This window comes from Plodia interpunctella, chromosome 18 (genome assembly GCF_027563975.2).
Source record: "Plodia interpunctella isolate USDA-ARS_2022_Savannah chromosome 18, ilPloInte3.2, whole genome shotgun sequence".
NCBI lineage: Eukaryota > Metazoa > Arthropoda > Insecta > Lepidoptera > Pyralidae > Plodia > Plodia interpunctella.
In genome coordinates, this window is record NC_071311.1 from 8,445,787 (window position 1) to 8,458,254 (window position 12,468).

General features: G+C 33.5%; 1 protein-coding gene across 9 annotated transcripts in view; it reads left to right on the forward strand.

Moving 5' to 3' along the window:
* Nucleotides 1–12,468, forward strand: part of LOC128677636 (zwei Ig domain protein zig-8-like) — a 145,127-nt gene that overhangs the window by 81,987 nt on the left and 50,672 nt on the right. For 6 of the 9 annotated variants that reach the window (XM_053758621.2, XM_053758612.1, XM_053758617.1 and 3 more), the window contains one exon: nt 8,621–8,670. The exons of the other annotated variants lie outside the window; for them this stretch is intronic. The gene's annotated coding sequence lies outside the window, so the exon portion shown is untranslated. The remainder of the gene's footprint in view (nt 1–8,620; nt 8,671–12,468) is intronic. 9 annotated transcript variants of the gene reach the window in all.

The window sequence follows — 12,468 nt, forward strand, 5'->3', positions numbered from 1 at the left end:
TTAGAAATAACAAAAGTAATAGCCTTGTTTGTATGCAAAGGGCTCGCGTCGAGCGTACCCTACATTGTTCTATTAAGATATTATTAGAATTTCTCTTGAGCTATTTGCGAGTTTAAGGATTTATGATTTTGACTAAGTAAATTTTATGAACCAAATAAATTGAATTTGGTTTACAATCATCCTCATTCACACACGTATACGAGTACTATATATTCAAAGTTTCAAAGTAATTAACAATTTTAGTAATTAGTATAACGTGGATATAAATTTTATGACAGAGCGACTACGCTGTGATCTATACATAAATTAGATTGAAAATATCAAAATACCTATGTAACACGTAAGACTTAAATAATTCAAATTATAAATAGTTAAGACAATAAGAAAGGCAAATGCTCTAGCAGTGGGAAGGTTATAATAGATGATAACGATAATGAACAACCGTTATATATTAGGACAAATCACACAGATTAAGCTAGCCTCAAAGTAAGTTCGAGACTTGTGTTACTGAATACTACCTCAACCATACTATATTTTATAACAAATACACATATAGATAAACATCCAAGACCCGGGCCAATCAAAAAAGATCTTTTTCCATCATGACCCGACCGGGGATGGATTCCGGGACCTCTCGGTTCAGAGGCAAGCACTTACCACTGCGCCACCGAGTTCGTCAAATATTATCCACCAAAGAGCATTAACTAAAATTAAGTATACTTAGTGCTTGCGGTGTATAACGGCGCAGGCGGCCAGAAGGCACTAGGTGCGTAATATTTTTTACATTCATTTTACTTAAATTAAAATTTACACTTGAATGAACTTCATTAACGATTTACTGGTTTTGAAAATTTTGACATAATCTAGAATAGTGATAGTTCAAGTCCAATAAGTGTACTACTATAGATAGTTTTTTCATTCACATGAAACAATTATACGATCCAATCAGTAGCAATATGCCTCATTGTGAGCTGTCGATACTATTGCTCAGGGTTTCATTATTGATGGTCTATAAGTATTACAACATTATTCGATAGTGAACGGAACAATATAAAATCACATCTATCAATAGGAAGGAGTGATTTGCTACTTTAGACAATTAGAATATCATCAATATAAATCTTTGAAAAACTAGAACAAAATCATAATCTTATTTATTTTTAATGTAAAATAGCTGTGCGTTGTAATGTTATTATTACAAATGAATGTATCTTCTCGCAGAATAAACTCAAAAATTAATATTTTACCTTCGCATGCCCCACAATGCAAACGAAACACGGGTTGAAATGATGAATCTGTATTTTCTCTTGAAAAATAAAAGTGGTACGTTTTTCTCGACTGTTGGACAATAATAGCCAATTTCTTATTCAACCAAAAACAAATTGTGCCGAAGCCTCTTTCATATTTTTTATTTGTCTTTTGTTATTACTTCCAAGGTGAATTTTGCAGGAGTAAATTAAAAATCTGATTGGAACAAATCAAATCTTCCGCATTATTTGTTATTGTCCAGTTTTGTTCAATTCCTTATTGCTTTTTTCCCTAAATCAAATATAATTTTGTTCTTTTTTTATATTTCAATTTCGTTTGTGTAAAAACATTCTTTGCTTTATATATTTTTTATAATCTAATCACGGATTTATTGGATTAGCGTTTTGTGAATTATTATTGTGAAATGTGTATTAAGTAAATAAAATTATAATAATGAGGCTTTTTTTTTCTGGTGCACATACGACTCCTTGTCACGCTCTTGGGGAGATGGCGATAGGTCGTCTTAAAAGCCATGGAAGATGCCTTTAGGCAACTTGAATAAGATAAGCACTGCCTGTCAAACGTGCTTCGATTTTTGGCTCTAAATTAAATTTTATATAATCCCATCCCACTTATATTATAAGACGAAAGTTTGTGAGTATGTTTGTTACTTCTTCACGTTTAAACGGCTGATCAATTTTTATGAAATTTAGTATTGAGGTAGATAATATAGTTGATTGACACATATAGTTTTTGTCCAGATAGTACGCGATTCTCGTAAGATATAACGGTATCATTGGCGCTTTATAAACTGGCGCCAATATGCATAAAAACGTAAATATTTTTTTAAATAATTATGCGGGTAACACCACGGGGTGCAGCTAGATAAGAAAATTAATAAAGTTGTCACATTATATGTAACAAAAATAACTTCATATGTTTTAGTTAACATCAGCCTCGCTGCTACAAATTTTAATGCTTTTAAAAGTTCTCTCGCGGGAATATTGCGGGTATTTCAATTATTTCCTCGTATTCGTGAGTTTGCTTTGTCACCGAAACTCACGGAGTTGTTAACACATTCCGAATTGTATGTTTCTTCGTTTTGTCACAACTCTTATTTGAAAACGCGTATTCTGTTGAAGTAACTTGAACACTTGAATGTAAATCTAAATGTGCCACAAACAGTTCAGTCGCATTTAATTTGTAATATTTATCATTGTCATGTTCTTCAATAGATAGTAATAAAAGTAAAGTAGTAGTAATGTTATTCATTAAAAATTTGAAATATTATTTGATTTTGTGCTTCTTTTTCATTTTATTTTGATAATTCCCAATTTTGGCCAATAAAAGAGTGTCTTAGATAGATGCTAGGAGTGAAGCTTTGTATAAAATATTATTTAACAGTACTCATAAATAAATAGACCTCTCGATTGGATCGGCTGTGAGGCCTAAAACCCTAAGGCCTGCTTGAAAAATGTATTTTTTTATACTACTGAACAAACAATAATAGACAAGAAATCGTTTGAATTCGGGTTTAATTGTATCTCCGGCCTACGTGATGCCAATTCATTTTGAGGATGCTGTCGTTACCTCATTGTTTTGTATTGACTTTTATAATGAAAAGCAAGCGAAACAGAATTAAATAGCACAAAATTCTAAAACTTTAATCACAATCACAGGACATAACTATTTTGAATTTGGGCCAAACTTAATACTTTGCTCTTTTAGGACGGCCATTGACACAGTCGTTTGAGTATCTACCAAGCATAACTATTCTGCTTGTAACATTCTTAATGACTTCTCTAATGTTTTGCTTAGACAATGTCGTGGCAAGTTACTTGAAAACTTCCACTATTTTACCCTTAATGTTGCTTAAGTCATTTTTAATTTGACTCGACGACGGGTTAATGTGCTTAGTTTTTCATGTAAGTTTTAACAACCCTAGTTTGCCATGATGTTTCTGATTATGCGATATTACTAATACAGTTTTATATTTGTTATTATATTTGTAGCACTTCGGAGCTTCACAATTTGTTACATTCAAAGTGTTATTGCTATGTGATAGACTTATTTAAGTCGCTTAGGAATCTAACTAGAATGACTTTTAAGAATAAAAACCAGCAGTAGTGGCTCTTCTATTAGAAGTTAAGGACACTTCACGACTTCACGTCTTTGTCTTATTCAGAATCATCATACTCCAAGCACTGAATTTCAACAAAAATCATACAACTGTTAATGCAAGAATGGGTTTCATAAAGTACAATTTGGTTTGTTGATAAATACACTTGGCACAAAACTATAGACCGTTAAATATTACTAATTAAGCAAAAAAAGAAGATTACAGTCCAATATATAAAAAGGTAGGTAGGTAAATTACGTATATGACAGTTAAACAATTTTATTACTTAATGAAGCAAGAAGCTTTAAAAATACAATTTCCATTAAAGGTGCAAGGAAGATTGTACAAACGAGAATTGAATACAGACGAACAGAAAGCGGATTAATTTCGGTTCGTCAAGAATGAATGGTTCAAATCTTTGGTTCCTTAATTGAGCTTTTGTTATTGCTTCATCAATTGGATGTAATAATGGGCCATACGAAACTCAAAAACGGCACTTTAAGACGATAATAATTCTAATTGTGACGTTGTAAGACTTTGATGAGTGTGGTGAAGACTTGGAGAATATATTGAGATTATATACAGATTTTAGCTTTATGATAACAGTCTTCAGTTCCAACATAGATTAATTTGTAAAAGCCTTCGGGGAGAAATCAATCTTCAACTATAGTGTCACATTTACAATTTGCGCTTTTCCTTTAGGCACTAGTCCTACTCCTGGCGATGAAGCGATTGGCATGTGAGTAATCTCTTCTTGATGAAATAAAAATGTATTTTTTTAGGCTTAATGACATGGAAAATGAGATTGGAAATCTACCATAGTAATAGGTATGCACTTCGCTGTTTAATTCTTCTACTACTGAAAGATAGTATAGTATAATGAGATTTATATAGTTTGACGGCCATTCTAAGGGAAAACAGCAGTCAACGTTGACAGTAGGATCCTCACAAAATACCTATTGAAGGCGATACTGTATCTGTATTTGTTTCAAAAGTTACAGCCCTTGATTTAGCTTCCAACGCGTCATAGACAAAGACAAAACACAAAGATTATTTATTTGCAAAAACATGAGTTTACATTTTTTTACAATGTTGTGTTAAGAGAAGAACTTAATTCTACATATGTTTCACCGTCCACAGGTCTGCAAACTTAAATGCAGAGCATGCTAACATCCCACAAAACAAAATCGAACAAATAGAAGTAACTAAATGAACTAAATTTTTATCTGAGCATATCATTAAAAAAATCGCTCTAATTATAATAACGTTTAACAATCAATAAGGACCTGAGGTGCTTTGGAAATAAATTTAAATTCTGATCTTTATATTGTTGTGGAATTTTGTTATAAATTTTAGGTGCCATACATACAAAACTTTTACTGAATAATGCCGTTTTAGAAGGGTGTAAACATAGTCTATAAATATCCCGATGATTTCTTATCACAACATCATAAAGGCGTGGTAAATTCATAAGTATTCAAATATACCTATCTTCCTCGCACTTTAAAATTCCCTATTTTAATTTTAGTTTGAAATTCTACTGTGGGAACAAAATAGTTGGTCGGCTGTAAACAGCAGTAGTTAAAGGAAATCAAATAAACTGTGACCCTATTGTCAGAGGGCGAAGTAAGGGTTAGCATTTGGCTTCTCACTATCGAGTCGATTCACAGTGAGACATAGCAAAAGTACGCCAATATGACGCAACGACCACACCGCAATGTGATTGGTTAGCTACGGTTGACATGCGAATTCACTCTCTCAGTTCTACACCTCGCACCGCGATCACTTGTGTAGCGCTAGTGGATCTTTCATAAAACTCACGTCGGATTCCGCGACGATTCATTATGTGAACAGACTGCCTGTTACAGAATGCCAATTTGCAGGTCATCTCATACATATTTGCCAACATTCCGGAGTGAGTTTAATTCAGCTCGCCGAGAAACACGCAAGTGTGTGTTTACGGAATACCAATTAACCATATCGGCGCGGATTCAGAAGTTAGTTTTTTGACGTGTTTTACAGAATCGCAATGCTATTGTGCTTTACATAAACACACTGTAACCTACAACGCTTTCTCCATTGTGGGTACCTTGAGAGATATTTATTAGTTGAGTAGAGTATACTATTTGGATGATATCCAAAAGATATATTGGTACAATATAGTCTGAAGCGTACCTTTCATATCTTAATAGCACTTTGCTGGAATTCATATTACTGAAAATCCTTTATAGATATCTTTACATCGGAGAATATATGTTTGTTCTTCTTATCTGCACGGTCAGATTTGCAGAATGTTTTCCTAGAATTCTTACTAATTCTATTCTAGTAATATTCCAAACGGGCGTTTGTGAGTTTATTAGTTTGAAAACTGAATTATTGAATCAAAAATTCCGGTGTAGGAAATGATCCTGCACATTGGCTGATTAACAACTTGTGTGTGAAATGGAGAAGGCAATGGCAACCCACTCCATTAATAATGCCAAGAAAGTTGTTGTGTGTGGAATGAAAATTCCACGTAATGAATATAACCACATACTTGTATATTAAACGTTCCTTAGCCACAAGGAATTATGACTATAAAAAGATGTTGGGTGAAGGCCTAAAAAAGGTTCGACTATATTCAATTTTTTATATTGAAGTATTTTTTACTGCTGCTCATCTATATATTAAAACTGTAAATAAAATGCAAATATAGATAAAAAACATAACGTTAGTATATATTATGCCATAATTCTACAATATAAACAAGAATATTTGTTAATTACTTGCTGAATGGGTTTTGCAGTAAGTATACAAAACAAATCGTGTTGGATATATCCAATATTTATTCAAGCTTATTTTAAACGATTCGTTTTCATAATTAAATCAAACATTTACACTTCATAATTTAACATTAATTAACATTTAATTTGGATTATTCATTTCATTGTTTTTTTTTTTTTACATTTAAATCGACATCATTATCATTAATATAAATTAATTTGCCTTCCTAAATTTCTTACCGGCAAGTTTTTTATTTTGACATCAAATAATGATTCGAATAATTGTTCTGTATATCAATACAGATGTTATAGATACTTTTACCATACATTTGGGAATAAACAGTAGGTCGTAAGGTGCCGTGATTAAAATCTGAGACCATCAATTAACAATAACAAACTCCAAAACAAGGACAAAAACTATTCAATTCGTCCAACATGAGCAACCTCGACAAAATACTCACGCAAATTCAGCAGTCATTTGACAAACAACAGAAGGAGTCCAGGTTGAGATTCGCACACAGTTTAATCTGTTATAATTCAAGGAATTGTCAACATTAAAAGGTTTACAATGCAAACATAAATACAAACGGGACATAGTAAATTCACTAAAGCTCTTTGGGCCTCTGGAAGATTGTTGTCATAGGACATTTAAGTTGTCATCAAACGCACGTAGGCTTATGTATTTTAGCTACTTACCTATTATATAACGACTTATCTCATGCTTATAAAATTTTAGCCTGGCATTAATGATTTACGCGCGAGAATCCATATTCATAGAGGCGTTTGTTGTTGTCAGTGAGATAACATACTAAATGACATTAGTTGCCATAAGATTTTATTGACGTTGCGCGTCGGATATTTACAAAATTAACGTTAAAGTTAACTGAAGCAACCGAGCCTAAAATTAAAATCAATACATTACAATATATTGACGTGAAATAAGGAGAAACAAACACACTCTCACAATTCATCATCATCATATCTAGAGTGTTATCGCTAACACCGGTGTCAGATTTTATTCTTATGAATTTTAGGTCTACTTACCGCCATCTAGTGGCAGGTAGTCGCATACACACTAGTGAACTAAACTGTCCACCAATGTGGCAGATTTCCTCACGATGTTTTTCTTCACTACTATATATGAGTCAGATTGGTATACAAACTCATATGGCACGAGTAGGATACAAACTTGAGACCTTTCGATCCACAGGCGGGTGTGTCTTAACCGCTTGTAATTTGAAGCGGTGTTGGAGCTCTCACAATTAGAATTTTAGTATGTGCTTTCTAAACACAGTGAAATTACCTAATGAATATACACAATACTGCTAACTAGACTTATGAAAATCCTATAAGTCCTTATCTCAAATAGTATCTCTGATATTATTGCACAAACAAGGGCATTGAGCAAAGGTAAACATAATATTTAGCTAATGAAATTTAAATAAGCGTTCGAAGGTATGGATCTTTGATTCTTGACCCTTCTTAGGATTACATCAACAATGAAAAGCTTTATTTATTTATTTATTTATAAGGCAACAGTAATAATATTACAAGGTTTCTTATTGACTAATAGTATCCCAACTTAGCATCCTAAGCGTGTATGCACGACAATACGCAATAAAGGAAACTTTTGTTGATGCTTTATAAAATCTATATATATAATAAAACTCTTGCATTACTGAGTGACAGACAACGCACAGCCGACGTCTACTGGACGTAGAAAGCTGACATTCCTAGGACATTGTAAGGGAGCACTAAGGGATTTTGTGAAATTCCCACGGGTAACGGATTTTTACTCACATACCTACATATAAAGTACCTACAGTATTATTAACTACTTTAATGGTGGGGACATTAAAATGGGGCTGCTGGGGCACTGGCCTTCTTACGGATAAATTATTGATATAATTTTCATTAGACTTAAGCCCGACGCAACAAGAGGGGTATTATAAGTTTATATTTGTTACTTCTTCACGCTCAAACGGCTAGAACTAAAATTTATGTATTTCACCTCATGTACCACATTTAAGCAAATAAATTTCATTCATTCATTCATTCATTCATTCATTCATTCATTCATTCATTCATTCATTCATTCATTCATTCATTCATTCATTCATAGACCATTTTTTATGAAATCTGATACATAGGTAGTTGATAGCTTGGATTAACCCACAGTATACATTTTGTCCCGAAAGTACGAAAAATAAAAAGGTTAAAATTATATATTAATTTTCTTTAATAAGCAGAAAATTTATCTGTAATGTTACCTATGTCGGGCATATCATTTTCTAAGAAAGTTAAAGACTTCACACTGCTATCATCTAGTTTAGACTCCAGTTCACCTCATTACCCAGTTCTCACCGCAAAATAGAATATACTCTACCCATTTATCATTTACAAGACGAATAATTTCTTCTAACAATTTCCACTTCTTTGATTCCCGCTAAATTGTAAGCTCACGTTTAACGTGTGACGTGATTTGTTTCAGGTAAACTTTGCGGCAGCTTCGGAGCGCAGAGCTTCGTGTATTTGATTCGCGTGAGTGCTTTTATTAAGTTACAAGCTTTAATTCGCGATTTGGACGCACTTGTTCAGTGCGTGAGCACGATCTAACAATATATGCATTCTATTTTCAACCCCCGATGCAACAAGAGGGGTGTTATAAGTTTGACCGCTAAGTGTGTCTGTCTGTGTACGTGACACCGTAGCTCATCAACGGGTGAACCGATTTTTAGATAAGAACCACCGCATAAATCCAATCCAAATATTGTCAAATGTTTGATCAAGATCGGTTCAGCCGTTCAAAAATTGTAGCGAAATGAATATTGAAAGTCGGGGGTTTTTTGATTTGTCTAACAAATGAAGTTGTTATTAACCGACCTACAATTTATTGGTCTGTGTGAATGACATGTCAGTATACAACATATAAACTTATCCAAATTCATTACAAATTGGCAGCGGCAAGTTTTATTATTCTAATGTGAATTTTGATGAATCTTCTCTAAATGAAATTCATTAAATTCTCATTATTTTAATGTCAAATACTGTAAATAGAGAGAGAGGTCCAAAACAAAGAACAATTAATCCAAGCCAAGCCTATTTCGAAAATATTTTTATTTAGAAGGTCGATTTTTATAATTATATTGCAATTAACGACCTCCACAGTTAAGCGTATGGTGAATTCTACAGTTATCGTAACTCTTGCCCTTTTAATAAAACTTAATAGCAAAATTTAAGATAAACACGGATTATTACCAACTACGGGCAATCGAAAGGACAGGTTTATGCAAAACGTAGTCCCTCGATAATCCCCTTAAGCCTTATTACATAAACAATACAAGTTTTCCGGACTGTGTTCGTGAATCACATTATGGTTACATAACTGGTATGAAATTAACTTGAGCGTCTGGGCGTTTTCCCAGGTCTTCCTTAACCGTTAGGCGTCGGAGCCCAGGGTCCGCTTTCATATTTTTCTGCCTGCACTTTGTACGGTCGTCGGCATCCCTAGTTTTCAGACCATTGTCACGCATATCATCCTTGATGACCCCAAGCCAAGGAATCTATTTTAAAGAAAAAAGACAACTTAAAGCCAGAAAAACAATATTATAGGATCAAAAATTCCTCATGTGGATTCACACGACATATAAAATTGGAAAGAGTTGAAATTTTAACTAAGTCTAAAATTCATTAATAGTAAAAAAAAACATTATAAGTAAATATTATACAGATCTATTTCACAAAAACTATCCTTCTGATTTATGTCGTTTATTTTTGATAATTGTCGTGGTTTAAATAGATACTTAATTATTATGAAACTAGCTTTTACCCGCGGCTTCGCCCGCATGTATTGCGTCCGTCCGCTCATACCTTTTTGTCAATATCTCGGATCTAAGTAACGTATATCGCAATGAAACCTATATCAGGCTTTAAGACCATCTTCTATACAACTGTGAAAATCGCATCAAATTCCATCCAAAAGTTTTTGCGTGATGATCGAACAAACATACAGACAGACGGAAAGACAGACAGACAAAAAAGGCTCATATAAGTCCCATAAGACCCAATATTTATTTCTATTTAATATCCCCTATGTAAAGAAATAGCCCAATTGCAGTTTTATATGTATATATTACAGTTTAATGTTAACGTTTAGCGTTATGCCGCCCAATAAATGTACGCGTGTAGCTTCCCATTAGACTATAGCACTATAGCGATACACACCGTTTTATACAAAGCATTTGCTCTCAACTCCCATGAGTCTTGTTACGTGCCGTTCGATACAATCAAATACTTAGCCCCTGTTCACACTAGGAGATTGATATGCAGACTAATATATGGACGACTGGCTGCGCCCTGCGATATTACACGTGAGTGCACGTTTTGTCACGTGTTTCTCACCTTCATCGGAAGCAAGTTTTTTTTTTATTATAAGACTAGTATGTTATTTCTTTGGTGTCTGTGGCAAATCAAACTAATTATCTATCTATCTTTCCGACCGTCCGTCCGTCATCCGCCCATCCGTCCGTCCGTCGTCCGTCCGTCGTCCGTCCGTCCGTCTGTCCGTCCGTCCGTCTGTCCGTCCGTCCGTCCGTCCATCCATCCATCCATCCGTCCATCCATCCATCCATCTATCTATCTATCTATCAAGAAAACTATGGGCCAAATTTATGAGGCGCCATTCGGTTCGACGGGCATCTTAACTATAGGAACACTATAAAACTCCACGAATATAATATGTACCTACTACCATATATTTTATGTACCACCCTTTTATTCCCGCTTGCTTGTTACATAATAGGTCTTCTTATCACTGATTTATAGTGCGCAAAACAGTCTTTTCATCGTGACTTTGTTTAACGTCAAGCATGGTTACCAAATAATTTACTTGTTCAACGGAGACCAAATTGCTTTCAGTAATTTGATGTAATAAATTGCTTAGAAATAGCGCGATTTTGGATAAGAATTTATTGGGCTAAATGGTTAGCTAAGTATATTTTATGAATTTAGTTATTTGTTCGGATTTTGAAGTTAAAGTCAAATTATTTTTCATCACAATCTAGCGGCTCGCCCCGGCTTAGCTCGAGTAAAACCATAATAAAAAGTAGTTTATGTCACTCCTGAAGGTTTCGCCTGTATCTGTGCCAAATTTCATCAAAATCGGCCTGGTAGTTTTTAAGTTTATCCATTACAAACAAAAAAAGAAATATTTTCTCTTTATAATAATTATTAATATGGATGAGATCTGCACAGTAACTTTTTACGTCAAGTTTTAAACTAGGTATATCGTATTTTTCAAATTATTGGCATTTCGGAATAGGTAACTACGGCTGGGAAGAAATGCCGAAAAAAATGCATTTATACAATCAATTGAGAATGTTTAAGAGAAGATATGTTTTGTGTTCACAAAACCTTGTCTGTTTACCTTGTAACGTAAACAAGGTAAACAGACAAGCTTTTGTGAACTAATCGTAATTACAAATCGTGATAAATAACTTTTTTACAATAATTTGGGAACAAAATATCCGTAATGTAAATGGTAGTTGATTATCAAAATGTCCCAAATTCAGCTGTGTCATTATAAAGATATTTTTCGCCGTTTGCAGTGTCACATAATTCAATATTCGACTTTAACGCGCTTATTTTAAAGTTGTATTTGAACTAGCAACGGTTATTATACCTTTTAGATTTTAGTTATTCTGTGATATGGGTTTGACATTTTAAAGGTGACAAGTTCATGTTAAAATACGCACAGCCAGATGGAGCATAATTTATCTATATTTAATGCTATATTTTGTTGCTAGTCTTGTGATATATAGAGGAAATTAATCATATTCGAATGTCATAGAAGGAAATAGTTTCAAGATCAAAGAGAGATATAGTTTAAAACTTGATATTTGTAGATGTAGGTATATGTTTTGTAGAACTGAAATATGTAATGTAATATATTGGCAATATGCCATGTAAACCATGAAAGATAAATACGTATTTTATTTGAGTATCTGTTTGCTGTTGACATTGGTTAAATGACACGTTATATACGTGTCCTGTAACCAATTTGCGATCGTAACACGCGTACATTCTTAAAAGTACATTGAAGCATAACATTTTATATGTCTAACAGAAAACGTCAGCAGATTTGTTTCGATAGATGCCAGATGACAAGCGAAAAACAGAGATGAAATCAAATTATTTTAAACAATAATGATATATCTTTAAATGATGATAAAAAAATACTTTACTACCGACTCTCAGCGGCACAACAAACTTCACCACAATATATTTTTTTTAAGAATTCTCTAAATTTTCACTGCTCCCAAGCCAGAATGGTAGGAATTA